Source organism: Astyanax mexicanus, chromosome 3 (genome assembly GCF_023375975.1).
Source record: "Astyanax mexicanus isolate ESR-SI-001 chromosome 3, AstMex3_surface, whole genome shotgun sequence".
NCBI lineage: Eukaryota > Metazoa > Chordata > Actinopteri > Characiformes > Acestrorhamphidae > Astyanax > Astyanax mexicanus.
Genome location: NC_064410.1, coordinates 12,170,910 through 12,198,903, shown reverse-complemented (window position 1 = coordinate 12,198,903; position 27,994 = coordinate 12,170,910). Strand labels below are relative to the sequence as shown.

Sequence of the window (27,994 nt, the reverse complement as noted above, 5' to 3'; positions counted from 1 at the left end):
AATTGTATTATGAAAAAGTTGTATATAAGATATAGTTGTATATAGTTGTTCTAAACACATACAATTTAATACACTTTACATCATGAACACACTTTACTCTGTTCACTTTTAAAGTGAAAGATTATAAAGAACTGCCTGTTTTGGCCAGCAGGCGGTGCAATACACACACATACTGATTCAAAGCAGTGAAAGGTGTTCATCTCTACATTTTACACACATTCTGTCAGTGTGTCCCAATTCAGGGGCTGCATCCTTCAAAGGGCGCGGTCTATGAAGGTGTGTCCTTCGAAGGATGGGTAGGCTGCAATGGCAGTATTGAAATGGGACAGTCTACCCTACAGAGTATTTCCTGTTTCCTGTTTGAGATTCTAAACGCCACAACCAAAGTCCGAGCTGAGAAATGAGCCTGAGATTTTGATTCTAGTTTTGCTTCAGACACAAAATACCAAATTAATTAATTCCAGGTTAATTAACTGTGCAGTTACTAATGTTTTAAATGTGAACGGGTGGTATTATATATAAGTATTACTTTATATATAAGTATTTATATATCTATAAACTACATAATACTACATATACTACATAATACAGCCGACTCCTCTGCTGACACTGCCCTTTTCGTGCTGAAATAAACTAATCTGAAGCTACATGAAATTTGGAGGTCAGTAGTGACTGACTCTGCAGAAAGTTGGTGAAAGTTGGTGAACTCTGTGCACTATACTCTATACACTGTACACGATACACTATACTATATGTTATTTTACACTGACAGAGCAAGTTGATACTTCCACTGTGTTATAATATCACTGAGTTTACTGTGGAATATTTAGTAGTAAGAAAATGTGTTGCTTTAGACTTGAATTTCAGATTATTTAATCTAGTCTTGGTTTATAAAATCTCTGCTGTGTAACCAGCCTTGCTCTCAACTGATTACTAACCAGATTAAACTAATTAAGTGTCTAAATATGTTTAATTAGCTTAAACAGTATCCAGTATGAGAGTTAGATTACCTTTTTTAGTGTTTTGTCTAAAACAGTTCTGCTAAGGTCTTTAAATGCATGGACCACTGAAGAGATGAAGTTATTTTAATGCTAGATAATGAAGCAGTGTTAATGAATGGTGTACTACCATTATAACAGCATTAAATTATATAACATTGTTATGTAATTAAGACCTCTGCATAATTAAGTACTGCGACAAACAAGCATTAATAAACTGAATTACAAAAGTAAGAGTAAATGAGTTTATTAGAAGCCTCCTTTTGGTACAGTCACTGTTAGCTAAATGAACAATCATAAACTTGAATACAAGTAGTAGATATACAGTGGCCTGCAAAAGATTTTACCCCTTAAATATTTTCACATTTTGTCACCTTACAACTACAACTACATATCCAAAAGTTTTATTTGCTTTGTTATAGATGCTTTATCACATTTGAAATGCAGATGAAAAACATGCAGATTTCCACATAGTTTATATTTTACCACTCACAATGAAATGATTTACATGAATACATTTAATTAATATAGATGACAGATTTGCTGAGTGTATTCTTAATATTTGCTCAACCCCAGCAGTTGTTCCCTCAGCCAAAAGCTATTTCATTCTGCTTATTATCTATTATTCACTATACTAATAACATAATTTATCCTCTGTTTATTACAAAAGAATTGACATACACTGTATCTCAAAATGTTTGTAGACAAGCCAGACTAATTCATCCATTCAGCTACCCTAAAGAGTATTTTTCATTAATTAGAATTAGAATTGGACACACAAACATAAATCTACTATTCCTAAATCCACGTTTGGGCTACAGAGGGGTATAAAGCCCCCAACATTGATCTGTGCATCTGTGGAACTGTGTTCCCTGGAATGATGGTGCTCCATCCAATTCTCTTTTGATTACTAAGGGAGATGTTGAGCAATCAAAGTCTCATAACAATGCTTTAAAATCTAGTAGAAATGTATAAGCTGTTGTTTCAAGTTACAGTGATAAATGTTGTTCTGATCATCAGGACTGAAAATTTCATCTGATATTTGAGGGATAAATGTAGAGACTATACCCCACATGCAGCTTTACACAGTACAGGTTCAGAGATTACATTCTACAGCCAATCAATGATGCAGGTTCATTCTTTGTATTGTCATGTTATATATGTAGTTGTAATTCTGCTATAAAATGAATAAAAAATAAAAATTACCCTTGTTTTATTGCATTGTATTTTAATAGTCAGTACATTTTCATACTTTAGTATTTTTAGTCTTTACCTCCATAAAGCATTTCAGTTAAGCATTTAACCCACCTAACACATACTGTTTCATCGTCAGACCATTTTTTACTCACTACCAAATTTTATTGCATCCCATTGCAAGGTCATTACAAAGCTCTCCTACTGCACCCACTGCTGCACCCAGTGTTGCTCCCACTGCTGCTCCTAATCGAGCGCCCATTTGTGACATTTTATCTAATTTAGAGTAGAATTCCTTTTTGCCTGCAGCCTTGCATTCTTCTCTGCCTCCTCACGTATCATTTCATTCTCCTTCTTGTACTTTTCTTCCTGGTATTTCAGATCTTTTTCCTTCTGTATTTTAAAAGTGTGCTCTTTCACTTCCATCTCCTTTTTGAAAGTCTCTCTCTGTTCTTTAAGTTTTTTATTCAGCTCTTTCTTTCGTTCCTCGATTGTCTCCTTCTTTATTTGAGCTTCTCTCTTCTGAAACTCTTCCTCCTTTTCTTTTCTCTCTTTTTCCAGATTTTGCCTTTCCTTCTCCATGGTCTTCTTCAGTTCCTCGAGTTCAGCTTCATGTTTGGCTCTCAGTTCTTCTTTTTCTCTCTCTATCTCCTCCTTGTTCTCCTTCAGGATTCTCTTCTGTTCTTCTCGTAGAGCTTTCTCTGTTTTCTGGAACATCTCATTAGTGTAGCAGCTCCCTCCATTCACTGCCACCATGGAGTCGATCTTCTCCAGTAGATCAGTGACCTGGGTTTGGTCTTCAGGATTTCTGTTTTTGAACACGTGGTATCTGTTTCCACACTGGTTAATGATATTCTGTAAGCTGCGGTCAGAATCTTTAATATAATCTTCAATGTTCATTTTCCTCAGATCATCTCCTCTGGTGAAGAGCACCATGGTGTATCCTCTGGATTCCTCACCAAACCGATCTTGGATCATCTTCACTGCTTCTTTCTCCTCTTGTGTGAAGCGTCCCACTGTCAGCACCAGCAGAAAGACATGTGGACCTGGTGCAGCCATGGTGATACATTTAACAATTTCCTTTGTGATTTCTTCATTAGAAATACTCGCATCAAACAGTCCTGGAGTGTCGATCACAGTGACCCGTCTCCGTCTGACTTCAGCTGATTGTTTCTGACAGACGCTGGTAACTGAATTAGAGGTAAGTAACTCTTTGAAAACCTCTTTACGCAGGATGGTGTTTCCTGAAGCACTCTTCCCCACTCCAGTCTTCCCCAGAAGAACAATTCTTAGATCTCCTGTATCTGAGGAAGATTCTACAAAGATTTATGTTGAAAAAAATGAAAAAACTAATTATTATTAAAAAGTTAAGATATTTATGTCCAATATAGTTTCAGAATATACAGTCATATGAAAAAGTTTGGGCACCCTTATTAATCTTAATCATTTTTAGTTCTAAATATTTGGGTGTTTGCAACAACCATTTCAGTTTGATATATCTAATAACTGATGGACACAGTAATATTTCAGGATTGAAATGAGGTTTATTGTACTAACAGAAAATGTGCAATATGCATTAAACCAAAATTTGTATGAGACATTTTACTGCACAACAAAATGATTTCACGTTGGGATTAGAGGGCAAACGGTAGGATTTTACTTGATGTGTATGTTACCTGGCTGGTGGGACACGGGGGAGAAGAAGCCTATCTGTTGCCGTCAGTGTCAAAAAGGGGGTATGCAGCGTATGTGACGCATAGGGGCGCTGCACTAGAGGGGGTGCCAAATGGATGCCGGAAAATTATTTCTAGTCGGTATTTTCTGTAAGAGCTGTTTGTTCATGTATGATAATACACAGGGGCGTCACCTGGCCTGGGCTTTCAGTAGCCCCGAATCGTTTCGCTCAACTCAGCTGTATTATTAGCAGTGATGGTAGTAACGGCTTTATAATAAACGGCGTTACTAACGCCATTACTTTTTTCAGTAACGAGTAATCTAACTAATTACTCTGACTGTAACTATAACGCTGTTACCATTTCCGACACCCCGTTACTGCACGTTACTTTAGCAGCTGAATGACCTTTTTTTAACAGCCAAAGGCCCTATCGTACACCCTGCGCAAGGCCTGTAGCATGGCACGTTGCCACCCATCAACAGTCTATTTTTAGGCCTGGCACACGTCCTTAAAATAGCATTAGACTTTTGGATAAATTTAACGCTGATGGTCTAGAAATGATGTGTGTTCAGGTACATTTCTGGTGTTTCTATCTTGGCGGTGGAAAAAAGCTATGCGTGATTGATCCTCCTTCTTTACCACAGAAAAATAAAGCTCACCCAGAGCCTTCAGCAATCAACTATAAAAATAAAATACACTTAAAAATCTACACAGTAACTATAAATTATTATTAGTTATATTTATTTCTGTCAGTTATAAGGATTTATATTTATGTTTAGTACACAGACTAAATAACTGTAACTATAACTGTAGCAGACAGGCATTCTGCTGTTTAAGAATTTCAACAGATGCTTATTCTCACTCTGGAGTTTTTGATATGGAAAATTAAAAGAGATAAGAACTTTGACTAAACATAAATTTATTTTATTTAACTTTGCCATTATTTAACTGAATTTCACTTTTATATCTGAAAAGTAAAGCACATTGTCGACGTCTGGTGCTGCCCGTCAATTACATAAAACTTAAAACATTTGAAATACACAGAAATATAAAGCTATACGTTAGAATTTGTTTCTTATAACCAGGGCAAATGTATTAAAATATTAAATATATTAATTAATTAATTAAGATCTCATCCAGTGCACTTAAATGTTGCAGGCACGCAAAGTGGTGCTTAGCGCAGTGCGCGCGGCATGCCAAGGCACGCCCGCCCGCAGCCTGCAGTGCTGGCTCTTCTTTTGTAAAAAAAAAAAGAAAGAAAATCCATCAGTCTCACAGCCGAAGCGGAAACCAGCCAAGCTAAGCTAAGCTAAGCTAAGCTAAGCTAAGCTAAAGAAAGCTACACTAAACTAACCACAGTCCTTCTGGAGCAGATGAGAAGGGATTTCAGCATTATTATAAGGTTCTAACATTTACTAACCCCCTTAACCCCCAATTTTCATTTCAAGCTAACGTATAAACCATACGCCGTTTTGTAGTTACAGTTCTGTTACAGTTCACTTGTTCTGGAACTACTTTTTGGTGGGAGGAACAATCTAAATTAAAATATATTCATTATACATTTTTTGAGGGACATTTATTTACTTTATTTTTTTGTAAAAAAAAAAAACTGTTGTATAAAAGCAATAGAACATGAGAGGAAGTGTGTTATTAAGAATAAAATCGCACTCGCCTTCAACTTGTGCTGTTTTTTTGTGATAATGCACTCCCTCTCATGTTCTATTGCTTAAATAACTGTTAACAGTGCAGTGTGATGTTTGTGTTATTGCTGTTCTATAAGTATATTATAAGGCAGTTCATTTTATCTAATTTGAATTTGATTCAGCCCATGAAAATAAGCTACATATCTTGTGAAAATTGTTCCCCTCTTTTTTAAGCCTTGTTTTTCATTTAAAACAAACAAGAGCAATAATAATATCTATGATTTATTTTACAATGTACATCATGTTTACTGTTTTGCATAATTTTGGCTAAATTTGTTTGTAACAGATCCAGCAGGTCTTACGAGGAGTATGTCTCTCCCTCCTAACTGTAAGTTACATTTCCTCTTTATTTTTCTGAACTGAAACTGATTCTGCTTTACAGAAGTTAAGAATTTGATCAACTCACAGATATTGAACTGTATGAAAAAAGACAAAGTACCTACTACTCTGATAAGTGCATGTTCACCAGATTAGGTTCCCAAAACCCTCCTACTGTGTTGGTTTGAACCACTGTTGTCTGAAAGAATGTGTTTCCAGATATGTTTGGTCAGACTGTGACAGCAGAAAATGTGCAAAACTCAATGCAAGAATTGTAATAATGTATTATATTATCTAATGATGTTGTAATCACCCCCACCAGCAACAATCACATCAAATTATAAGTATGATGAATAATGTAGGAGGCAGTGCTTCTAGTAAAAGGGAAAAATGATCAATCCTAAAGCATTTACAGACACTATCTACAAATATTAAAAACATCTAACATGTAAATTAATTCCATTAAACACTATTGTAAATGGCAGTCCTGACACATGATTAAATGCACTAATAGCTCAGTGGGATGTTTGTATTTAAGATTAATAGATAACATGTTTTTCATAGACCTAGAAACAAATGTACTATTTTACATTTCGATTACATTCAATTGCAAAATACATTTAACACACTAAAATGTATGTTACAATACATTTGTATTACAATGGGATTTCAAATTATAATATAAACAACTTATAAACAAACTGGGAGCAATGTCAACTCTCTGCAGAGATGGATGACTACCAATCAAGTTGGCTGAGGGTTGGAGTGTTATCACTGTAAACAGGAACAGGAGAATAGGGAGTGAGACAGTTGTAAAACTGAAAAAATCACAGTTGGTTGTAGACAGAATCTCTCAGCATTAACAGCTATCATAATAAACTACAGAAACAAAACCAAATGAAAAACAAGCAAGATTTAATTAAGAAGAATTACAACAATTCAACATGAAAGCCAAATGAAAAGATAAGTAATTAAACACTAAAAACACTAGATCACTTTAAGGTGACACTTTTTTGCATTCTGCATTTTTTATGTGTATTTATTTTCTGTATGGAACAACGTTTGCAAAGAACTTGAAACACCTGAGTAGCTTAACGTACAGTGGTATGAAAAAGTTTGGGCACCCCTGATCATTTTGATAATTTTCCTTTATAAATCATTGGTTGTTCAGATCAGCAGTTTCGGTTAAATATATCATATAGTAAATGAACACAGTGATATTTGAGAAGTGAAATGAAGTTAATATGATTTACAGAAAGTGCATCAAATTAGCATCACACACTGAAGAAAGTGTAACTTTCATGTGAACCCAGTGGCTCCTCTTCCTTCTCTCTGCAGCAGCTGTGATATCACAGTGATGGAAGATTCTGGAATAGAGTGATGTGTGTAATGAGTGTAGAACAGAGTGAAGGTCTGACTGTAATGATTCTGTAAATATCAGAAAACAGCAGCGTAACACCAAATCCAGAAACTGAAGTTAAGTAAAGTCTTTAATCCACCAGTTCTGTAAACTGTAAACTTCATAAAGAAACACCTGTCATTTTAGTGTGGGAGGTTTCATGGCTAAATTGGAGCAGCCTGGTGGCCAGTCTTCACTAATTGCACATTGCACCAGTAAGAGCAGAGTGTGAAGGTTCAATTAGCAGGGTACGAGCACAGTTTTGCTCAAAATATTGCAATTTACACAACATTATGTTATGGTGACATACCAGAGTTCAAAAGAGGACAAATTGTTGGTGCACGTCTTGCTGGCGCATCTGTGACCAAGACAGCAAGTCTTTGTGATGTATCAAAAGCCACGGTATCCAGGGTAATGTCAGCATACCACCAAGAAGGACCAACCATATCCAGCAGGATTAACTGTGGATGCAAGAGGAATCTGTCTGAAAGGAATGTTCAGGTGCTAACCCGGATTGTATCCAAAAAACATAAAACCACGGCTGATCAAATCACAGCAGAATTCAATGTGCACCTCAACTCTCCTGTTTCCACCAGAACTGTCCGTCACCACAATAAATTATTGTGATCTAAAACCAGGGGTTTCAGTTTCATTGTCCAAGCCCTGTATGTAGGAGCATTGGCATAGGAACCAGGGGGGATGGGGACATGTCCCACCCAATATCAGAAACAGGTGGAAACGTTGCGCTCCGCTCGGCTGTGCTATTAATGAGGAGACAGACCACTGAGTGCCGTGTGAATGAGAAATCTCTTAACACCAATCACGGAGCCGGTTCAGGGAGAAAGTTTCCGCCTCTCAGGAGAAACAGCCAATCAGCTTGGAGAGTTGGTCATTTAGTAAAAGCTCATGATATTAACAGACTAGGGGGGTTTGGGTTATCTAATGTTTATATTAAATTCTGCCCAAAATTTCTATGTAATCAGAATCTAATTGTATCACATTATTTAACACATCATATCCAGAGCCAGACCATCCTTTATGCATGTTGCGAATGGGCCCTGCTAATTAATAAATATTGTAAAAATACTGTATGAGAGTGAACTGTGGAATCATTGATCAGGTAAAGTTGTGATCATTCTTCTTGTTGGATTGGTTACATCCAGCATCGTAGTATTTTAACCATACAGCCATACCATACAATTCCACCTTAAATGCTGTTTTGAACTTTGATAGTTCACAGGTAGTTTATTAAATACACTGTTTTTACACACAGTATACCTTCAGGTAGAGGTCTGCGCGGGACTGTTTTTTTAAACCCGCTCCCGCCCGCTCCCGCGTCTTTTTGTCCCGCTCCCGCCCGCTCCCGCAAAAAAATCACTTCTTTTAATCCCGCTCCCGCCCGCCACATACACATTCCCGCCGCTCCCGTCCCGCAGTCCTAATATGAATTGAATTAATTACATTTAGTGCTTCAAATTTACATATGTATTTATTAAAACAGCAATTCAGTTCGCAGTCCAAACACATGCCATCAGGTGCATCAAGAATCCTAGAAGTGGATTAGAAGTGGATCTATATTATATAAAATAATAAATGTAAAAATATATAAAATTAAATTCAATTAGTTTAATTAATATTTGTATTATTATTATTAATAATAATAATAATAATAATAACAATAATAATAATAACAATAACAATGTTATTGTTATTGTTATTATTATTATTGTTATTATTATTATTATTATTATTATTATTATTTTGCACCAGTATAGTAAATGTCGTCCTTTAAATTACACACCCCCCTCCCCCCCCCCCCTCCTCTGCACACGCCTGCTGGAGATGCTGAAAATGTGTGTGTGTGTGTCCATCCTCCGAGAGATTTTTCTTGTGTTTTTTTGTTGCTTGCATGGGAATCATAGCGTGATTATTATAATTTTCTTAACTATTTATCAATTTGCGGGAGCGGGACCACATGTTAATGTGGTCCCGCTCCCGCATGGCCTGTATTGATTAAATTACCGCTCCCGCCAATAACAATTCAGTTTTGTCCCGCGCCGCAACATATTCTGACGGGTCCCGCGGGTCCCGCGGGACTCCCGCGGGAGTGCAGACCTCTACCTTCAGGTGGTTTCACTACATCTCAAGTCCATTTCACACCGGATTTCTCCCTAAATGCTGCCATTATATTCACACAGTCAAACTAACACCTGTTTATATGATGTTTTAGACTTATTTGACATTTTCAGCTTAAACACTGAAGCTGTTACTGCAAGCTTTCTTTTTTTTATTCCTCCTTAATTAGTGTTCACCTGCTGCTTATTTGATTTTTCAGTTCCACCTTTAATAGTGAAGGAGTTAATTTCAAGAACCACAGTGTGGTTAATGTGGTTTCTAACTCTATTCCACTTTAAAAAATAATGTAATATCTGCATGAGTAAATGTGTTCATATTCGTGTGAATCTTGAACACCAAATGCAACTTTAAAGCGTCACTCCTACAGTATATAAACTACATTTTAACTCCTATATCATCTCGCAAAATTGGTCAGATTTTGTCTCATAGAGTTCAGGTAGGAGAATCCTTATGAGAATCTTACTTAGGACTCCAGAGAAGTCTAAACCGGCTCTGATCACATCATATAAAATAACTGAATAATGAGATCAGTAAGCATCCATTCATCTATGCTAAACTATTTGTTTTTTTTTTAAATGGGGTGTGGCCAGAATTTAGGAAAGTCAGCTGTGGGAGGAGGAAGATTGTGACTTTCAGTCTGAAACTTCCTGATTTCTTATTTTCAGCTCACGAAATGGAGTCAAAAGCTGGTAAGAAAGAAACACCTGAAATCTTTATTTAAAATGAGTTAAACATATAATTAACATTCAACAAATGTTTGTATTTATATTGTAAGTATAATAACTTAATTGTTGTTAAGGTTAAAGTATTCTGTGTAACATCAATGCAAATGTAGTTTTACTGTTAAAACGTTTAAAAGCAGTAATAAATGCAATAGTTATGTCTGTAGAAAACATTATATTATAGTTAATTTACTCTGTGATTATTCAGCCCATGAAAATAAGCTACATATCTTGTGAAAATTGTTCCCCTCTTTTTTAAGCCTTGTTTTTCATTTAAAACAAACAAAAGCAATAATAATATCTATGATTTATTTTACAATGTACATCATGTTAACTGTTTTGCATAATTTTGGCTAAATCAATAGAATATAACATTCTTTGTGTTTGTAACAGATCCAGCAGGTCTTACGAGGAGTATGTCTCTCCCTCCTAACTGTAAGTTACATTTCCTCTTTATTTTTCTGAACTGAAACTGATTCTGCTTTACAGAAGTTAAGAATTTGATCAACTCACAGATATCGAACTGTATGAAGACAAAGTACCTATTAGTCTGATAAGTGCATGTTCACCAGATTAGGGGTGCATTTCATTTACAATAATGGAGGCTAGCATTGATCTAACATGATACTATTTATTGTTAAATTAACTAATATTATAAGTGTTCCCAAAACCCTCCTACTGTGTTGGTTTGAACCACTGTTGTCTGAAAGAATGTGTTTCCAGATATGTTTGGTCAGACTGTGCCAGCAGAAAATGTGCAAAACTCAATGCAAGAATTGTAATAATGTATTATATTATCTAATGATGTTGTAATCACCCCCACCAGCAACAATCACATCAAATTATAAGTATGATGAATAATGTAGGAGGCAGTGCTTCTAGTAAAAGGGAAAGATTATCAACATATATTATTAAAAACATCTAACATGTAAATTAATTCCATTAAACACTATTGTCAATTGCAGTCCTGACACATGATTAAATGCACTAATAGGTAAGTGGGATGTTTGTATTTAAGATTATTAGATAACATGTTTTTCATAGACCTAGAAACAAATGTACTATTTTACATTTTAATTACATTCAATTGCAAAATACATTTAACACACTAAAATGTATGTTACAATATTTATCAGTAACTCAGTCAACCTTTATTTTCAATTGGGAATACATTGCGGGTATCCCTGATCATTATATAACATAGAACACCACTTTTGTTGGGTTTTCAAATTATAATATAAACAACTTATAAACAAACTGGGAGCAATGTCAACTCTCTGCAGAGACGGATGACTACCACTCAAGATGGCTGAGGGTTGGAGTGTTATCACTGTAAACAGGAACAGGAGAATAGGGAGTGAGACAGTTGTAAAACTGAAAAATTCACAATTGGTTGTAGACAGAATCTCTCAGCATTAACAGCTATCATAATAAACTACAGAAACAAAACCAAATGAAAAACAAGCAAGATTTAATTAAGAAGAATTACAATAATGCAACATAAAAGCCTAAAGCATTTAAATGTAACATTTAAAGCAGATAATTTAAAATATAAGTAATTAAACTAAAACACTAAAAACACTAGATCACTTTCAGGTGAAACTTTTTCAAAATATGCATTCTGCAAAATTTATGTGTATTTATTTTCTGTATGGAACAACGTTTGCAAAGAACTTGAAACACCTGAGTAGCTTAACGTACAGTGGTATGAAAAAGTTTGGGCACCCCTGATCATTTTGATAATTTTCCTTTATAAATCATTGGTTGTTCAGATCAGCAGTTTCAGTTAAATGTATCATATAGTAAATGAACACAGTGATATTTGAGAAGTGAAATGAAATTAATATGATTTACAGAAAGTGCATCAAATTAGCATCACACACTGAAGAAGGGCTGAGTGTAACTTTCACTTTCAAACATCATGTGACCCCAGTGGTTCCTTCTCCTCCTCCTCTGCAGCAGCTGTGATATCACAGTGATGGAAGATTCTGGAATAGAGTGATGTGTGTAATGAGTGTAGAACAGAGTGAAGGTCTGACTGTAATGATTCTGTAAAAAAACAGAAAACAGCAGCGTAAAACCAAGTGCAGAAACTGTTAAATAAAGCCTTTAATCCAGCAGTTCTGTAAACTGTAAACTTCATAAAGAAACAGTGTCATTTTAGTGTGGGAGGTTTCATGGCTAAATTGGAGCAGCCTGGTGGCCAGTATTCATTAATTGCACATTGCACCAGTAAGAGCAGAGTGTGAAAGTTCAATTAGCAGGGTAAGAGCACAGTTTTGCTCTGAGTATTGCAATGCACACAACATTATGTTATGGTGACATACCAGAGTTCAAAAGAGGACAAATTGTTGGTGCACGTCTTGCTGGCGCATCTGTGACCAAGACAGCAAGTCTTTGTGATCAAGAGCCACGGTATTCAGGGTAATGTCAGCATACCACCAAGAAGGACCAAACCACATCCAACAGGATTAACTGTGGACGCAAGAGAAAGCTGTCTGAAAGGGATGTTCGGGTGCTAACCCGGATTATATCCAAAAAACATAAAACCACGGCTGATCAAATCACGGCAGAATTCAATGTGCACCTCAACTCTCCTGTTTCCACCAGAACTGTCCGTCACCACAATAAATTATTGTGATCTAAAACCAGGGGTTTCAGTTTCATTGTCCAACCCCTGTATGTGGGAGCATTGGCGTAGGAACCAGGGGGTATGGGGACATGTCCCACCCAATATCAGAAACAGGTGGATTTACCGCAGAAAAGGGGCATCACCAGGAGCGAATCGTTTCGCTCAGCTCAGCTGTGCTATTAATGAGGAGACAGACCACTGAGTGCCGTGTGAATGAGAAATCTCTTAACACCAATAATGGAGCCGGTTCAGGGAGAAAGTTCTGCCTCTCAGGAGAAACAGCCAATCAGCTTGGAGAGTTGGTCATTTAGTAAAAGCTCATGATATTAACAGACATAGGGGGTTTGGGTTATCTAATGTTTATATTTACTTCTGCCCAAAATTTCAATGAAACGTAAAATTAAATTCCTTTACATTACAGATTACCATCATAAGTAGTCAGTTTTTGTCATATGTATATAATTCAGACATTGCACGCATATTTTTTTAACAACAGTAAATGTAATGTGAAGCAACAAGTGACATTTACTTGGATAGAACTAATAATAAACAGAAGTACATAAAAATGTTCATTTGTGATAAAAAGTAATTCCACAAATGTTATTCTAAGTCACTATAGGGTGGGCTTTGATTCATATTAGCAGATGTGCAGATATCAAACCTGCTCCTATGCCCTTGTGTAAGAGTGTAGCCTCTCCTGTATTTATTAACTCCTACAGTGGTACTGCTGGTCATTCTGCAGAGACTAAATAATTAACTCCCAGCAGGAGCTCACACCAGGAAGGGATTCAGTATTTAATTAAAACCTCCAAATTAGAACACTTAAGTAAGTAAACTGGCCTATCAGCAACTAACTTCAATAAGCAGCTCACTCTGATTTACACAACAAGTTTTTAATATGATAAAAAGATACACTACATAGCATTTAGTGGATGCTTTTGTAAGGTCCTTGCCCTGTTGCCCTGTCTAGTGTCATGTTTATTTACCTGTTCCTCGTGTCTGTCTCTCATGTGACCCGGCTCCTCTGTGTTTCATTCCCAGTGTTTTTCCACTCACCTGTGTTCATTTGTAGCTCCGCCCCTTCGTCCCAGGTGTTTCATGTTTCCTGTGTGTGTGCACCTCTTTAAGGTCCGTGTTCCATTTCCCCGGTGTCGATCCTTGTACGTTTATCGTCTGTCAGTGTTCCATGTTTCCCCCAGTTTCCTCAGTCTTGTTTTCAGTTAAATCCCTGTGTATTGTGTATCCTGTTGTCCCCTTTTTGTTTGCAATTGTGTCCGCCTCCTCGTCCTCCCTGCACCCCGCACCCTGACAGCTTTACTGTGTCCACTAGTTTAGGGGTGGGTAATTAATTCCCAAGGGGCCACTTAAGAAGTTTTAGAGGGCCAGACTTATATAATTAATTAGCTCAGTTCTGCCAAATACATATATACTGTAGTCCTATTCAGCATTATTAATATTAACTCTTTTTTATATACACTGCTTAAAAAATAAAATAACACTAAAATAGCACATCCTAGATCCCAATTAATAAAATATTCCAGTTGAAAATCTTTATTTATTACATAGTGGAATGCGTTGAGAACAAAATAACATAAAAATGATCAATGTAAATCAAAATTATTATCCCATGGAGGTCTGGATTTGAAATCATATTCAAAATCAAAGTAAAAAAAATCAAATCACAGGCTGATCCAACTTCAGTGGAAATTCCTCAAGACATATTAAAATGAGGCTCAGTAGTGTGTGTGGCTCCACCTGCCTGTATGACCTCCCTACAATGCCTGGGCTGCTCCTGATGAAGTGGTGGATGTTCTCCTGAGGAATCTCCTCCCAGACCTGAATTAAAGCATCAGTTAACTCCTGGACAGTCTGTGGTGCAGTGTGGTGTTGATGGATGGAACGAGACATGATGTTCCAGATGTGCTGGATTAGATTCAAGTGTGGGGAACGGGCGGGCCAGTCCATAGCATCAGTGCCTTCATCATGCAGAAACTGCTAATACACTTCAGCCACATGAGGTCTAGCTTTGTCCTGCATTAGGAGGAACCCAGAACCCACTGCACCAGCATATGGTCTCACAAGGGGTCTAAGGATGTCATCCCAGTATCTAATGGCAGTCAGGGTACCTCTGTCGAGCACATGGAGGTCTATGTAGCCCTCCAAAGAAATGCCTCCCCACACCATTACTGACACACAGCCAAACCGGTCATGCTGGAGGATGTTGCAGCAGCAGAATGTTCTCCACAGCGTCTCCAGATTCTTTCATTATTGTCACACTTGCTCAGTGTGAACCTGCTTTCATCCGTGAAGTGCACAATCTGCCAATCTTGGTGTTCTCTGGCAAATGCCAGTCGCCCCACATGGTGTTGGGCTGTAACCACAAGCCCCACTTGTGGACATTGGGCCCTCATACCACCCTCATGGATAGTTTCTAACAGTTTGAGCAGAAACATGGATATTAGTGGCCTGCGGAGGAGGTAGAGGTCTTGCTGCTGGCTTGTTGTCCTCCTATGGCCTCCTCCATGTCTCTTGCACTTTATGTTGTCTATTTCTTGTTGTTCCATGTTGCACCATGGTTCCGGGGGAACTTAATTTCACTACAATGTGTACCTGTACTCAGTACTCAGCTTTGCACGTGGCTACCGTAATACACCATTTAGACGTGCACTCACGTTTTCGGTGCGGACAGCGCGACTTACAGATTTACTCTTCCCTTCTAATTTACCAACAGTTTCACACGGTACTCAGTTAGTCAGAGGGCCAGTTGTGGCCCACGGGCTATAAAATGCCCAGGTCTGCACTAGGTGGTAGCAGATAACAGACTATTAGTCACAGTAACAGGGGTCTCTGAAGAATTTTTAATGTGGGGAACACATACTAGGGGAATTAGATGCCATTTCCTGCATTCTGGTTTATTTTAACAGAATGTTTAACCTAATATTATCTACAAAAGTTACTTAATTCAATGAGTAATTTATAGATGCAGCATTTTAAAAAGTTCTATTCACCTAGTCCAAATATTAATCTGATAACTGCTCAGAAAGCTTAATTACTCACCTCAGCAATACAACTTTCTCCAGTCTCTACATGCTGATCCTCTGACTCACTCTCAGTATTAATCTCCAATAGAGAGATCTAAATTGATTAAGCATTTTTTATTTCTATCAACAACTAAAATAAGTAAGCGTTAAAAAGTAAAGAAATTAGCCGGAAATAACAAACAGGAAATGAACCAGGACTCAAGCACTGTTTATTCAGGAAATACTAAAACTATAAAATACTAAACTCTCTTTCCTGATGTGATTATTTAATTCTTGCAGATTATATTAATGCCAGCAGGTGGCGCTCTGTGCACTATTATAGACATAGTTGATGCTAGTTGCTTAAATTAGGCTACAGAAGTATTCTGATCACTCACTGCAATTTCAAATCCCAACAGGGAATCAATAAATATTATCAGAGGGGACATGGCCTCATTCTTTGGATTACAGTACGGGACTTTCCAAAAACAAATCAGTGATTTATGTAATGAATAATTTTCGTGAATGAAAGCTAACATTAAGCTAGATTTCCTAATATCCACTAAGTAAGTGCTAAGTAACAGCACTAGCATTTCAATTGGGAAAAGAACCTGTTCTGTGGGGAAATGATGACTAGGTATTTTATGACTTCTGCTACTTTGTAATGAATTTTCCTACATCCATTGTTTCTGGGAAAGGAGCAAATATTGCAATGAATTATCAACCAAGCATACCGTATTTTTACTTTAAATAAATAAAGCAAAGCTTACTCCTTTTATTTCATTGTTTAGTTGAACATAATTAAATTTAAGAGCATATAACAAAAGAACACGAGCAGTGGGGCTCACGTGACGTGTTTGCTTGTTATGCAAAGTCCAATTAAGATTAACATAGTCCAGTGCAGACAACTGCTGCTGATGTTTGCATGCTCATGTGAGAGAGAAAGAGACAGAAAGATAGATGCTCACTGGTAGACTTGCTGCCTAAATGTGAGTTGTTTACCTTTAGTTTAAAGTAAGTTAGTATTTTGGTTCAGTGCGTGTGCTATTGTCTACTAACACAGCAGAGCTGAAAGTGAAACTCTGTGCTGCGACTTAATAAATGATCTAGCAATATTTCTGCTGCACATATTAACATGTAAATAACCTACCAATATCTCTGTAGGCTCAAGTTAACACTAGTAATATATTAAGCAATAAAGCAATATATATATTTTTTCTGATAAAAAGCATTTGCAGTGCAGTGCTGTGTTTAAAAGCTATTGTCAATGCTCAATAAATTCATGATGAAAACAAAGCCAGTGAACAATCATGTTAAATATCTGTGATCTCAATATCAATCAAAAATAATTGTGATTATGATTTTTGCAATACATTTTTGCCAGAGAGGCAGAGAGAGAGAGAGAGAGATGTAGGTGGTGAGAACATAGTAAAACAATTAGCTATTCTACTCACATGCTTGTAGGTGTGTTTGAGAGTAAGTTAGTGAGAAAGCTGAGGAGAGAGAAAAGGAAGGGCCAGGTGAGGGAAATGCAGAGGAGTTGTTGTCAGAGGATTTTGCAAACGAAAAGACCCTTAAAAAAAAAAAGAATCACTCATCAATATCTGATCAATCTGATCTGATTGTAGCTTAAAACTGTATTTGTGCTTTTTTATTTTAAATAAATGTTACTGTACACGTAACGTGTACTGGCATGGATAGGGGCCCACTGACATTAATAGTGTACATACAAGTGTACAGTGCTACTCCCCTGGCAGTGACACATATTCGCAGTACTGTAGCATAATAATAAAACCAAGAAAATTGGATGATTTATTCATTGAGATTTTGTAAATATGAAGATATACTTTACATTTTTTATAAAATGCTAATGCTCATTATAGAAAATAAAATATAAATAATTCAAAACAATCATGTTGAAGTAAATGAGATCAAATCAAGAATACATATTGTCGTGGAAAAATGGTGGTTTGTGGAGTGGAAGAGTAATGCTGAATGCTGAGTCAGGATCGAAGCGAGTAACAAAGTTTTATTGAAGTCAGACAGTGTCGCGAACACCAAGAATCTGCTTACCTAGCTACCCCCTTCATTCCTTTTTATACACTCTCTAAGCCTCTCACCCCACACACGTTGTATGCAGCATGTGTGAGTACGTGGCCTAAAAGTGTGTGACCTTTGAAACGTGTGAGTAGGTCACATGCGAAGAGCATGTGACCTTTAAAACTTACTACCTAGTATTGATAAGATAACCCATATGTTACTATTTACATGATTACAGACATTTTAACATTAAGAATCACTTAATACCACGCCATTCCATTACAATATATTTGCCTAGCAAGTAATAAGAAGCCTCCACTCTGAATGAGTTAATTTCAAGCTCTGAATCAGAAAGGAGAGAGAGAGAGTGAGAAAGAGAGAGAGCAGATGTGAGTGGAGTCAGAAACCTGGTTTCATTTTTGATTTGCATGCGAGAACAACTACCACGGAATGTTATGATGTGACGGTAAGAATTTATTCACAGTTAAACTTCATATATGTAATTTATTTTCTGCATTATGTGCAGCTTAATCATGACTATTAACTTTATACTTTAAATGTTACACTCCATAATTAAAATCTGTCTCATAATGCAGAGCTGCTAAAACACATTACCAGCTACATGGGTTAAAGTCCAGATTGATTTTACTCTTGTAGTTTAATATGCTTAGCAACGTCACTGCAAAATAATTATTTAATATTAACAATACAAAATGAATCAGTGCAGTTGCAGTTTTGAGTTAATTTGATGGAAATCAATAATTTACCACCCCAATCTTTTTACTGAATTTTCCTTTTATATTGTATTTTACAAGATGATGCCACAGCTTATCTGCCCTTATCGCATTCACCCGCACGCATCAACGTTTGGGATATAACTATATTGTGCATAGAATACCACTGTTATTACAATAGTGATTTTTAATGGTTCAAAAACAAGCAACTACTTAGCTAAACAGCGAACCAGTGCATTTAGCTCCATAGTTATAACCAACATTGTTAACTAACTACAGTAGATTTAGATAATTATAATAGACTATGTTAACAGCTAGCTAATAATAATAACTTATAACTCACTAATGTTATATTAATGCTGCACAGCAAATTTCTGAAGTTCGAAAAATCTGGAGTTAAACAAAAGTGTGAAAGTGTTAAATTGTGTGAGTTTATTATCCAACTTAAACTACAAGTTGAGTTGAGGGGAACTCTTTGGTGGTGTAATATTTCAGAGTTCATTCCAAGGTGTTGAGGAGCGTCACTGAACTCTTTAATGGGCGTGTCCCCCAGTCCTGTAGTCTTGAACACCAGCACTACCTTTCATGGGGTATTCCATTATACTTTATGAAATGGTTGTTTGCCTAGCCAATGTGTTGTTGGCTATAAGAGCAAGTTACCATTTTCTGCACTGTAAATTGTGAAAAAAAGTGCTGGCAATGCACTGAGAACTGCTATGCAGGATTAAAGTTGCCATGTATTGGAAAAATACACCTGTTGAGCATTAAATTGTTATTGTAATCAGTAATGATGCTTTTCTTTTGTCATTTTTACTCCTAAATGTTCCAGGGTATTAAAATATTACAATGCTTTTTAATAATTTATTTGTTAACATTGTGAAGGAGTTTATATTAAAATGAACTCCAGCTGAGAGCTGTATTTCACTCTAGATGGGATAAATATTTTAACTCCCACAACAGTTCAGATTTAACTCCTGAACAGAGTTAAAAAGGTCAACTCCCAGAAAAGAAGTACTTTAACTCTGTTATAGAGTGTATCCAATGTTCACGCATCTAAATACACTTAAAATGAGTTGATATTAACTCTCTCAGAGTTTATTTCAAAAAACAGAATTTGCTGTGTGCTTTGTTCAGTCTCCCCTTGCCTGTGGTGTCTGCATTTGGTTTCACCTGCTTCACCACACTGAAAACCTCACAGCACTCACATACAGACACCTAACTTCACTCACAGCTATAAAACATGCTCCAATTTTTTTTTTTTGCCATAATCTGATCACCTAAAAACACCCCAAGAAATATCCGACCCCAAGAAATATCCAATCAAATGCCTTTTTTTTTTTTACATTACATTACATTACATTTGGCATTACAATAGTGCAATCATTACAATAGTGCAATCATTACAATAGTTACAATCATTTCTTGGTTTATTGAAAGGAGCTCAAAAGGGTGCTTTGATCCAGACACCTTCAAGAGATACCAAATCGATCTAAAAATGGACCTGCTGGGAACGCAGAAAGCCTGATCTGCAAGTTTGACCTGCTTCAGACAATTATCCAGCAGCTTAGAGAGGACTCACAGGCCTCCGGCCTTTAACCTCACTAAATTCGCTTTTATTGGGGAGAAGGGTGATAACTGTCCTCCAACAACTCAACGGCACCTGTCTGCCAACCTGGCTATCATTAAAAACTGTGCGCAGGTTTTCCCAAACCACATCCTGTTAGGACCTACAAAACTCAATATCCTCAAAATCCTGCAATCACCTGCTCTATTTCTTCATTCTACTCTGGTAACACCAGAATGGTAACATTCAGAGATCTTTTGGAAATAAGCAGATCTGCTAATGATGTTCTCTTATCTCGGAGGGTCTGGACATGGACCTGGATGGAACGAACTTGACTTATTGGATAAAAACATCCCCTGTCACCATACAATGATCAATAAAACCTAATGGAATAATATTACAGAATTTAAATTCTATAAAATAAAAACAATAAAATCTGTCCAGCCAAAGAAATGGAACCCTGCTGTGTGTGCCTCCATGCATACTGTCGAATGACTTAATTTTAGTGTGCCACACATCAGCAAGATCATGTTTCAGAATTAAATAATTTAAAATACGCCTGGAAGAAGGGTCAGGTTCCATATGATTCCCGTTACAAATTACAAAAGTGTTGAGAAATTTGGTGGAGAAAAAGCCCACTGTTATGGTATGAACAAGTGTTACCAATAGAGAACACAAAAATGAGAGATCATTCTCCTGATAAGGCACACAGGTTTAGCAAAATTAAAAAGCATAAATAAAAGCAGCAAAACAATCTAGCATAGGTCATTGTAAAGAACACTAGTTAAATCATTTTCTCACATATGTGAATAGGCATGATTGGCATAGACTTGGCTAATGAGATATATAATGTAGAGAGAAAACTACTGTTGGCAGGTGATAGACTGGAAATGGTTAGGCCAAGAAATTAGAAACAGTATGCACCAAAGAGTTAGCACCCTTGTGGTTTTTTGACATTTGTTTCTGATTATCTTTTTTTCTGCGCAAAATGTATGATAACTTTTTAGTTATTTATTTGCTGTGGTGGAGTATTTTTTTTCTCTCAGCACCAAGACATTACAGTCATTAAAAGCAGTCGTCATTCCTGTTGAACTCAGAAACACACAGCTCTGTTTTTCTTATGCATTGTATGAGATTTTTTAACTATTATCCACTCTCCAGTGTTTAAACTGGATTGAGAGAGTCTAGCTGTGATGCTCTTATGCCCGGATCAGACTACACGATTTTAGCCTGATTTTGACACGATTTTTTGGAGCCGACACACTGCCTGCGTCCGATCCGAATTTCAGTGTTGCGAGCGTCAAAGCTTTGTGTAGTGTGACACAGTCAAAGAGCAGTAATTTGACATGAGCGATGCCGTCGGAGCGTCCGACGGAAAGACAAGCATGTTAGTATTTTTTGTATTTTATCGCCTAGTTTGACATGCTCCGTGACGGGCTCCCTGACTCTGACCGATAGGAATACAGAGCGTTCTGTGGCGCACAGATGTAAACATGGCAAAAAGAAAGAGAGATGGTGCTCCTGCAGTTCACTGGACCAGGCGCGTATTTAAAGTAAAGTTAAAGTCACGAAGAGGTGGAGAATAGAGCTGACACCGCTCCTTTAAAATATAAATATTATCATGAAAATAACACACCATACAGGGATGAAAGATTCCATACTGTTTGCAAGATCAATAATGATACTGTACAACACAAATGGGCCATCAAGAGCTTTACTGCTTTATTAGGTAGTCAGTGAGACATGGGATAGCGCCAAACCTTTGAACCAGTCCCGCCCATTTCCGGTGGTTCATTGACGCGTTCGAAGCTTCAAAAGTCATAGTCACGTGATAGTAACGACTTCAATACAAGCTCCAGTACACTGTGTTGAATCAGCACGTGTCGGAAAAGTGACACAAGCTTCGAAGCCTCAGTGTCAAGCCGCCCATCCCTAGTAACGATAGGCTAACCACGTCAACTGTGATGATATGTTTCTGATAGCTGGTTAAAAATACACGTCTCTGAATCAAAACACACAGTTTAAACCCACTGTGATTAATAAACTGCAGCTGTGTTAGTGAGTTAGCTTAACTTTGAAATTAGTTAGACTGGGAGTCAGGGTTAAAGAAAAAAAAAAACTATATATGTAATGTTCAACTTGACCTGTACCCGATCAGCTAATCACTATTACATTTTCAAACTGTGTTTATTAATTTAGGATTGCAGGATTTACTGTGAGCTATAATGAACAAAAATTGTTTGCTAGAAGCTGGATGTAGTGGATAGCCAGAATTTAGTACAATACTTTATGTTGGTAGTTTAAAGCAGTTTCTTTAACTTTTCGTTAATATGCAGTAGAACATGTAAGAACAGGGAACACTGCTGTAATGTGACTTCTGTTCATTTGTAGTTCACAGTGAGACCACATGTCCTGATGTTTATAAAAATCCCTATGAAACGTAATGTTACATTCTTTCACATAAAAGGACACCATCTTAAGAAGAGCTCTCAGTAGAAAAAAAAAAGCGCAGGACCCAAAGTTTTTTTTTTAAAGAAAATGTGGAGAAAATGTAAATTACAACAGAATTGACATGCCAATACAGAATAATAATATTACATCTGTTATATTATTTTAAATATTAGGTGATAACTGATCATTTTTGTCATATGTATATAATTCAGACATTGCATGCATAATTTTGTCTAACAACAGTAAATGTAATGTGGAGTAACCTGTTTAGGTTGTAAAAACATCTTTACTTGGATGTTAACTAATAATAAACAGAATACAGAAAAAAAGAATTATTTGTGATTAAAAGTAATTTCCACAAATGTTGTTCTAGGAAACTATAGGGTGGGCTTGGGTTCATATTGGCAAATGTGTCCTCCCCAATATCAAGCCCGCTCCTACGCCTTTGGTCCAGTGTATGAAGTAGTATGAGGTCAACCAAATAGGACTGCAATAATACACATGAGTATTTCTAATATTTGGCCAATCACTACACAACAACCTTAAAATGCAAAACACTTCAGAATCACACTAACTAGTGAATATAGCTCAGTCAAATAATGTAAAATAAATGTATAATATAAATATGACTCCAAGTTCCCCAGTACCAGCCATAATGGCAGCTACAGCTAGACAAAAAAAGAGAAAATAATAATATTTTCTATATAATAATAATAATAATAATAATAATAATAATAATAATAATAATAATAATAATAATTAAAAAAAAAACAAATTGGCAAAACTAATTTAGTCAAACCAATACTTTAAACCAATGGCTCAGAACTAGAACACAGTTAGCACCAGGTAGCCAAGGCTACAGACAGTCTACAAAGAGTTAATGATTAATAATTAAAGCAGCTCACCTAACCCCCCTGAGCAGTTTAACATAAAAACACGGTGCTATAAGATTTGTTCTGGTAGGATAAACAAACTCTTTATATAAATACAAATATATATATATATATATATATATATATATATATATATATATATATATATTACATCACATTAAAACAATTGTGCAAGCTTTACATTTTTAAAAACAATACTGAGGGAATCATACCAACAAATTCTTTTTTTTGCATTAAACTCCCTGAGAGTTAATATTAACCCATTTTAAGTGTATATGTGTGACCTTCGAATACACTCTATAACAGAGTTAAAGTAACTCTTTTCTGGGAGTTAAAGAGCCTTTTAAAGAGTTAAATCTGAACTGTGGTGGGAGTTAAAATACTAATTCCATCTTGAATAAAATACAACTTTCAGTTCATTTTAACATAAACTCCTTCACAGTGTAAACAATTAATGCAATGAATTGTGATACTAAAATAATATTTTCAAACCCTGGAACATTTAGGATAAAATAACAACAAAAAGCATCATTACTGATTACAATAACAATTTCCTACTCAACAAGTGTATGCCAGTGTATTTTTCCATTACATTGCAACTTTATTCCTGCATTGCAGTTCTCAGTGCATTTCCAGTACTTTTTTCCAGTACTTATTTCTAGTCACAATTTACAGTGCAGAAGATGGAAACTTGCTTTTATAGCTAACAACACATCAACTGGGCAAACAACATACAATTTAATATATTAAGGAATACCCCATGGACGGTAGCCCTGGTGGACAAGACTACACACTGATGGTAAGCTAGGATTGGGGGACACGCCCATTAAAGAGTTCAGTGATGCTCCTCAACAACTTGGAATAAACTCTGAAATATTACACCACCAAGTTGGAGAATTTAACACTTTCATACATTTTAGTTTAACTCCAGATTTTGGAACTCCCAGAAATTAGCTGTGCGTCAGTTTTTAGCCACTATTAAAAACATAAAATACGAATAATTAGACACAATATAAAGCCCACCTGGCATTCTGTTTAGTGCATACTAAGATTTCCATTGTCCAAAGTAATTTATAGGGGTCGAGTTAGCAACCAGAGCTAAAACAATACTTTTAAAGAGACTACTAGAGACCATTACAGGCATAGAGTTAGCACAGCAAGCTAAAGCAGCATATAAGCTTGTATTTACCCCAGCTTTTTCTCATAGCATGGCCATATTGCTTAAAATACAACAATAGAAAGAGATTGATTATAGAAAGTGCATTAGTTAAGTGAGTCCCAATTGTGACGATTCAATTCAGTGATTGCCGTGGACAGGCCAAGTTCCGAATTAAGGACGTTAAGCTCTTTTTAGCTGCTCCGGTTTTTGTGGTGCTGCTGCTTTCTCTTTTAGAGCTTAGATTCTCTGCCAGAACCCGACCTGACCCGAGGACCGACCCGAAATCAGGCTCCTATTTTTATTTTACATAAAGCTCTGGTGTGATAATCACAATGTTGCTAAGCGAAAACTGAAAGTGAAAAAACATTTGTGTTAACTGAATCTAATAAAAACGGTAATTAAAAGGAAAAAACATAACTATCTCGAACTGTATTTTGTGTTTATGAAACTAACTAAAACAAACTGAAATTACTGATAGAATACCCTTATTTTTGTGTTTAATCATTTTAATTAAATAATAGTTATATGCTTCTATGTTACAGTGTTAATTAACATAATTCTGATTATATTTTGCTCATTGAGTCAGCCCGAAAACAGACAGTTTATGGGGCGGATCGGGTCGGGCTCATAATGACAGTTTAAAGTTCGGGTCGGGTCGGGCTCGGGCAGAACGTGCACGGGCTCGGGCTGGGTCGGGTCGGATTTTTTGGGCCCGATCTAAGCTCTATTCTCTTTTGGTGAAGCTGTTTGACCCAGCTGTTAAACTGTTATATTTTAACGGTCATTAGATTGTTGTTTTTGTCCATTATTTTGTTTAGTTTATATATACATATTTCCTTTGAGTGTGGCTTGGTTTGTTTAATTTCATCCCCAGACGCGTTTTTCCGCTTTTTTTCCGTTTTTTTCAGTATTACAAGGTGTAGTAATTTTCTTTAGTTGTGTGGAGAATTTCGTTTTTTTTTTTTTTTTTAATTCGTTAGATTATATTTTTGTCAACTTTTTGGGTTTATTTTCATTTGTTATTTTTCGAATTATAATAGTAAATACATAATTGATTTTCTTTTTATTTTTGACTGGCGAATAATGAAAGTAACGCAAAAGTAACTAGTTACTTTTGTAGTGGAGTAACTCCGTTAGTAACGGAGTTACTTTTTCGGAGAAGTAACAAGTAACTATAACTAATTACATTTTCAAAGTAACGTGCCCAACACTGGTCGTGAGGCTGATTGGCTACAGCAGCAGAAGATCACACCAGGTGCCACTCCTGTCAGCTAAGAACAGAAAACTGAGGCTACAATTCACACAGACTCACCTAAATTAGACAATAGAAGATTGGAAAAACATTACCTGATCTGATGAGTCTGAATTTCTGCTGCGGCATTCAGATGGTAGGGTCAGAGTTTGGCGTCAACAACATGAAAGCATGGATCCATCGGTTCAGGCTGGTGGTGGTGCAGTAATGGTGTGGGGGATATTTTCCTGGCACACTTTGGGCTCCTTGGTACCCATTTAGCATTGTCTCAACACCACAGCCTACCTGAGAATTATTGCTGACCATGTCCGTCCCTTTATGACCACAGTGTACCATCTTCTTAAGTTACTTCCAGTAGGATATTGCGTCATGTCATAAAGCGCCAATGATCTCAGACTGGTTTCTTGAACATGACAATGAGTTCACTGTAATCCACAGTCACCAGATCTCAATCCAATAGAGCAGCTTTGGGATGTGGCTTTGGGATGTGGTAAAACGGAAGATTCACATCATGGATGTGCAGCCGATAAATATGCAGCAACTGCGTGATGCTATCATGTCAATATGGACCAGACTATTTGAGGAATGTTTCCAGTACCTTGTTAATCTATGCCATGAAGGATTAAGGCAGTTTTGAATGCAAAGGGGGTCCAACCTGGTACTAGCAAAGTGTACCTAATAAAGTGGCTGGTGAGTTTAAGTGCAAACAGCCAAGACCAATCCTACCTAAGTAGTTCACCTGGCTCACAGAAGCGTCTCTAGCCCACGCTGCTACTCGTACTAGCTTAGCCACTTAAGCTCTACACTGTTTAGGACCCTAGAGGTGTACATATATGTGCCTGCAGGACCACAGCTGCCTCGCTAATGCCGGCGTTTCCCTAATCAGTGATGTAACCCTTTTTCACACGCATCATATAATAGCCCTCAATCACGGCGGCTACATATAGAAAGAATTGTGATATCAAGCATAATCTGTTGCGCCCATACTGCAGTGTAAAGCGCGTGCACATGAAGAGGAGTCGGAGTGCATCAGCCATTTTGTAGTATTGATTGAAATTTCCACAGTATGTTATTCCCTGTATAGTTCACTATTAAACACCCAAAATTCATTATTGCAAAATGTAGTGTACAGACTATGAACACTAGAATTCCCAATGTCATTCCATAATGCAGTGCGGTTGTGTTGTGTTAGACATTTATAGAGAGGTGTTTGGTTGTTCCCTGGACAGTTTACTATATAACAAATGCTAAGTAGTTAAGAGTGAACGAGGGAATGAGTGAACTGTTCTGAACACTGCTTTAGTGTTCAGAATGCCAAAGTTCCTCAACACCAGAAGTATTTATCTGTTACCACACTCATTGTGCAAAGCTAAATCTGTTGGTCAGGTGCTATTTTTCAAAACAATACTAAATTGGCAATTGATATTAAACTGTAAAACCACAGCCTTTTTAAATTGATTACAACTAGGGGATCCCTATTTTTATTTAGGGGTCCCTCTTATTTGCAATTTACAGATATTTTATTAGCTTACACAAGAAATTGGTCAGTAATAAATGAATAATAGTAATAATTTAACACAATGTGTTTAGGATTAATGGTTGCATAGTTGTGAATATTACTATAAATGACAACACTAGAGATGTCTTTTCCCTTCACTTTTAGGCATTGGGATGTTGTGATTTTTGTTTAATTCAGGCACGTTTTTATTAATTTGTTTCATGCTAAAATCCAGGCCAGTTAATTGATGGTATTGAATCATTATTTTAACCCCTTTGTGCTATTTACAGAAATTTAAATAGACTACTAACCTCCAGCCAACATTCCTACTTCTGATATCAGGTTGTAAAGAAAAAAATAATTTATAAAAAAATATCTGTAAATAGACAGATTTTTGTTGCAAACTAATGCACAGAAATGCATATGTTTTTACTAAAAAAAATATATATTTAAATACTGTTTTAAGAGATATATTTATATTTTCCATGATAATGGTTTAATCAATTTATTTAAACACACACACACACACAAATATCTTAAAATAATACATTTGTTGTTTTTCCAATTGCTCTCCCCACCAGATTAGTCTGCAAGACACCAGTGTCA

The 27,994-nt window shown here is 36.5% G+C and overlaps 1 pseudogene; it reads right to left on the bottom strand.

The window, feature by feature from the left end:
* Positions 1-2,346: 2,346 nt before the first annotated feature.
* On the bottom strand, positions 2,347-27,712 carry LOC111192017 (GTPase IMAP family member 4-like; annotated as a pseudogene).
* Between the last annotated feature and the right edge of the window lie 282 nt (positions 27,713-27,994).